The 5,879-nt window shown below is 40.7% G+C and overlaps 1 pseudogene; it reads right to left on the reverse strand.

Moving 5' to 3' along the window:
* Positions 1–1,176: 1,176 nt before the first annotated feature.
* On the reverse strand, positions 1,177–2,119 carry LOC131926552 (actin, cytoplasmic 2-like; annotated as a pseudogene).
* Between the last annotated feature and the right edge of the window lie 3,760 nt (positions 2,120–5,879).

The following is a 5,879-nucleotide window of genomic DNA, read 5'->3' on the forward strand; positions in this document are numbered from 1 at the left end:
GAGCCATTATACTGGTCCCAAAATATTAGTTCTAAATGATAGATACACATTCCCTGAAGTGATACACAGAATATATGCCAGCAAATTAAATTGCAGTTTTGAATGCCATGGTCTTTGCATTTGCACTGTAATAAGTGTAAATCAGCAATCTGTTCCATGTATCTCCAAAAGAAAACAGAGCCCATAATATAAGTGCTGTCAGATTTTATTTTTATTTTCTCCATTATAGAAAGCAGTTCTTTGTATAAAAATTGGCAAACAATATGGCAAAGTGTTAGATACCCATGACCCTAACCCTCGAAAGGCAGAGGCAGGAAGGTGGGAATTCAGTTTCAGACTAGCCTGAAAAACACAGTAAATTCTGGGCCAACCCAGGGGACTACTAGTCTCAAAGAAGAAGAGAGATTCCCTTTGTTTCTCATAAATACAATAATATTAATAAAATTATTCCTCATTATTTTGTTATATAGCACCTTTATTTTTCTTTATATAATAACTTGTTGCCAGGGCCTAATGTTCTCACTGAACAGTGGGGGGAAAAACATCTGTCATCTATTAAAGAATTGAGTACAAAAAAAGCTTACATAAATTAAAAGGATAATTTCACATTGTAAATGCAAACATTCCCAACACAAGGCAAGCTATAACCCATGATGATCAGGAGAAAAAAAAAAAAGAGAGAGAGAGAGAAAAAACACGGAAACTGGGTCCTCAGGCTGGAAATTTCCCATCCTGTTAAAATAGCAAGATATAAGTGCTAACTGGTTCCAGAACCCTTGTCAGCTTGAGAAATCCATCACAGTCAGCTGTTGGTTAGTATCCAACACAGGTAACTGCTAAGTACTCACACATATATACCAAGCTGGGGATTTCTCTTCCATAGGGTGCTTTCTCAGCCACCAAGTAACCAAGCCACATGGACTGAGGATTAAATCAAGATATGCATAGGGTATTAAACATATAGCATGGGGACAATTAACTTGAGTATAAGGTCAAAAGTCAACAGCAAGTTCTCTGATCCAGTGCTGGTATCAAATACAAGCCTCAAGGACAAACTGCCTTTGGAAGTCTTATTCCAGTTTCATGAGGCTATCATGAGGTGTGTACATTTGCCAGGGCAAATTGATCTTTCAGAATCAGCTAATGCAACAGATGTCCAGCATATGCTCAGTCCATCTAGAAGCATTTGCAGTGGACTATGGAGGAGCTGACTCCCCTTACTCCTGCTTGCTGGTCCATATCTGCTCCAAAGTAGACAGTGAAAGCAGAATGGAGCTGCCAATCCAGACTTAGTACTTGACCTTGATCTGTGTAATGGAGTTGAAGGTGGTTTCATGGATACTCTAGGCTCTCTGCCCAGGAATCAGGGCTGGGAGAACATCTGTGGACACTGAAATTGCTCATGGCCAATGGTGATTACCTGCCTATCAACGAGCTCGTGGCTCTTCCCCAAAGAGGAGGATATAGCAGTGACCATTTCTTGCTCAAAATCCAGGGCAATATAACACAGCTTTTCTTTAATGTCTGCCACCAATCTCTGGCTCAGCTGTGGTATGAGGCTATAGCCCCACTCAGTCAGGATCTTGATGAAGTAGATTGTAAGGTACCTGCCAGCCAGGTCCAGACACAAGGTGGTGTGTGGAAGGACACTGTATATGTGAACTATGTTACCAGAGTACACAACAACACCAGTAGTGTGCCCAGGGGCATACAGAGACAGCACCACAGCCTCGTACATGACTGGGGTGTTGAAAGTTTCTAATATTATCTGCATCATCCTCTGTTAGCGTTGGGGTTCAAGAGGCCCTTGGTCAGAAGCACTGGGTGACCCCCAGCGACCATGAGCAGTTCATAGAAGGTGTAGTACCAGATATTCTCTATGTCATCCCAGTTGTTGACAATGTAGTGCTTGATAGGTACTTCAGGGTTAAGATATCCATCTTGATCTGGCCTCTTCAGCCACATTGGAATCCTTCTGGCCAATGCCCACCACAATGCCCTGGTGTCTGGGATGTCCCTGACGATGGATAGGGAACACAGCTCTGAAGGCATCAACATCAGCAAAGCCGAATTTGAACATGCAGGAGCCACCGTGAATGAGGAGCTCAGTGTTATCTTCTCCCACTGCAGTCAGCAGAGGATGGGTCAAAGGAGCAGCGAAAAGATACTCAGTACAGACCGGCAGCAGAGAGTGAGCCCTAATTATCCTTCTTTACCTATAACTCTTCCCCTACACAATGGGCATAATCGTTAACGGATACCATTATTTTAAGGCATTAGTAAAACTCTGCAAGTGTTTGGCAACTTTAGTTTGCATAAGAATTTTCTGGCAGTTAGGTTTAAACAGATGGTGGGGTACAATGTCACAGTTATAATTCAGAACCTGATGATAGTAGACAGGAAATGTTTTATAAACAAGAACTGTGATGCTATCGATAAATGTTAGGTAATTAAAAATTGTCAATGTATGCCTGGTTATATAATACCTAAGTTAAGGATCTAAACAATGCCAGGAGGCTGGGCGGTGGTGGCGCACGCCTTTAATCCCAGCACTCTGGAGGCAGAGGCAGGCGGATTTCTGTGAGTTCGAGGCCAGCCTGGGCTACCAAGTGAGTCCCAGGAAAGGCGCAAAGCTACACAGAGAAACCCTGTCTCGAAAAACCAAAAAAAATAAAATAAAATAAAAATAAAAAAAATAAACACTGCCAGGAATTAGGAAGCATAAACTACAGTGAGATATGAACAAGACCTAGATGAGCCCCCTCATTAACATTGGTAGTGGAGACTATGACTGGGGCCAATGCTGATCACTTAACATCATGCCTTATCAGTCTCATAGGGGCTATCTTTCTGTTGCAAATATGGCTTACTCTGGGCACAGATCTCATTCAATCTCTGCTTCTGGGTATTACATCCTTACCTTCAGTGTTTGAAGTACCATCCGCTGCCTCCCCTGACTGCCTCCTTAATGATTGCTAGAACCTGAGAGGGTATGACACCTCTCCCTGTGCTCTTTTCTTGTGGAAGTCATTCTATTGTTCTTGTAGCGATATCACTGTAGTGATTTAAATAGAAATGATAAAAACGGCCCTCATAGATTCCTATGTTTGATTGTCGGTCATTAGGGAATGACACTACTTGGTAAGGATTAGGAGTAGGTGTGGGCTTGTTGGAGGAAGTGTGTCACTGGGGGTGAGCTTTAGTTTTCAAAATCCTACACCAGGCCTAGTAACTCTGTCTTCCTGCTGAGTGCAGATCCGCATGAAGAACTCTCAAGCTACTTCTCCAACACCATGTCCGCCTGCATGCTGCCATGAGGATAGCAGACTAAACCTCTCAAACTGTAAGTCGGCCCCAATTAAATGCTTTTTTTATGAGAGTTGCTGTGGCCATGGTGTCTCTTAGCAGCAACAGAACACAAGCTAAGATGATCACCATGAAAGGGAAGTCTTCCTAGGATCAATACACCAGACTGGAGTCATACCAAAGACCAAAAATCTATACCTCTGTAAAACACTCAGAAAGTAAAATACATAATGAGTAAAAGGACCACTTTTCAAGGGGGATATTAAAGGAATCTAGGAAATTTGTTCAGTCTCAATCAAGTACTCTAATATCAATATCATAAAATGTAAATATAAATGAGTATTTTCAAAGGCATGTGGGTTGTGGGGAATCACTCACAGATCTTTCATCTCCTGGGTCCTATAAAAGCTGTTAAATACAGTCATTTGTGATTCGTTTCAATTCACAAAAATATCTTATTAAAATGAAAATTCAATGTGATTATCGCTTCAAAAAAAAAACTATTGCTAACTAAAGTGTGGAGACAAAGAAAGGAATGCAGAAAGGAATGTGTCCAGATGTCAGAGGCAGAAGACAACGGACTATCACAGGGTGACCATGGTGTTGTCACAAGGGAAAGTGGAGTTGCCAGGGAAAGGATACTAAAAATGGGGACATCAGACAAGAAAGGGAAGGTGGACAAGATGGAACTGAAAATCAAGCTATTTCAGCATGTTCCTCAGACATCCCTTGCCCCTAAATCATCTTGAGAGGTGAATTTGATTCCATCCTGAGCACAGGAGAGACTTAAATGATGTCCTATATTCTCTTTCTGGGTACATGTGAGAACAATCCCTGGATTGACTCAAATCCTGGGAACATGAGTTTTATTTATATTGCTAAATTTTAATGTGTTTACATGAGTCTTGTAAATTTCTGACAAATGAAAATATTTGCACTTGAATAGATTTCTTTGTTAAGAGACTTTTAAATTTTCATCTGTTGGGGATATCATATCAGTTTTGGCTCCACCTACTGCTGCTGCTTTCTTCAAAAAATACAAATGTGTGAGTCTAGGCTAGGCAAGTCTGTTCTGCCATATGATTTAAATGATATGTAAACAGTCAACTTAAAGACCATTACAGGATAAAGTGTTTGTTATCTGGCCCATTAGAATAAAAAGGTTACTGACTACCTGTACGAGTGTTATCCCCTCTTAAAAAAAGCCTCAAAGTCGGGTGCCTTTTAAATAAAACAACCTTCAGAAACTAAACACTTATCGTCTGGCTAGCATGTGAACCTCAGCAGAGGAGAATGTGACAGTTACTCTCAGTTATTACCAGGACTAGATAGATGTCTAGGAAACTGCTAAAGCATACTTCCAGTGTGTCTATGAGAGGGTTTCCAAGAAGGACAATCATGTAAGGAAGTGGTATGAGTGAGGAAGTCCTGTCTTGAGTGTAGACAGCACTATCCAGTAAACTGAGAGCGTGGATAGAACAAAAAGTGGAAAGAGAACAGGCTGCGAGCGAGACTGCTGTTGGGTAGGTGTGGGGTTTGCTGCTCCCGTTGCCTGTGGATTTGGCCTTTGAACACAGACTCTTACCAGTTGATTCTCAGGGTCTTCCACCATTGGATCCCCATGGACTAAGATGTGCAGTTCATGGGCTGACTCTACTGGGTGTTCTGTCCCCCAGCCGACAGACTGGAACTTCTAAACATCTGATCATTTCTGCTTAGAGTTAATTATACTCTCTGTAGTTCTTCTGGAGAACTCTGACTAATATAGACAGCATCTTATTTTGAAATGTCAACTTAAAAGCTAGCCTACAATCACAATTTTTCTCATCTTGAATATAATTTTAGTCTGGTCCATGACTTACAAAAGAACTATATATCATGACAACTAACAATGGACTTCACAAACTTCTCAAATGATTTTAAAATATGCTTATGTATACAACCTCTGAGTAATCAAGTACAACCCACTCATTATTAAACTCATTATATATTGATGTTATGTGAAAAGAATATTTACAATAGAATTTTGATTTTGATAAGCCGTTGACTCTATTGTGAGATTCATGTCAAGGTGATAATTAGCATAGTCCAAAGATGAAATCAGGACCAAAGAATCTGGACACATAGTGGTACTGTACCCCAAGAAAACTTATTATGCTCAAAGGCAACATGACCATCTTGTGTGCTTACATGCCATTTGGTGATAATATAGTTAAAGGGATCATATGTGGTATGTTGGTGCTAGGATATGTGTGATTAAAAAAGCAGGCTTGATAGAATTTTAAAAAAGTCACATATCTAGGTTTAGAAAACCTACTAATTAACAAGTCTTCTTTCCATAGAAACATTCTTATCCTTAATTCATTCCTATGAAGTCTACAAAAACTCACATGCATTCCATGTCATCAGAGAGAATGAAGGATTGCCTTAGTGGGTGGCATGTTTAACGATCTGACAGGGAGCTTACTTTCTCCATGTCTTTTGCTGTGTCCAAAGCCAAGCAGAGACCCTGTCTGTCACTGTCTGAACCTTCTGAACGTTGATTAATGGAAGAGATGAAGGGGTTGCTCATG

This window comes from Peromyscus eremicus, chromosome 16_21 (genome assembly GCF_949786415.1).
Source record: "Peromyscus eremicus chromosome 16_21, PerEre_H2_v1, whole genome shotgun sequence".
NCBI lineage: Eukaryota > Metazoa > Chordata > Mammalia > Rodentia > Cricetidae > Peromyscus > Peromyscus eremicus.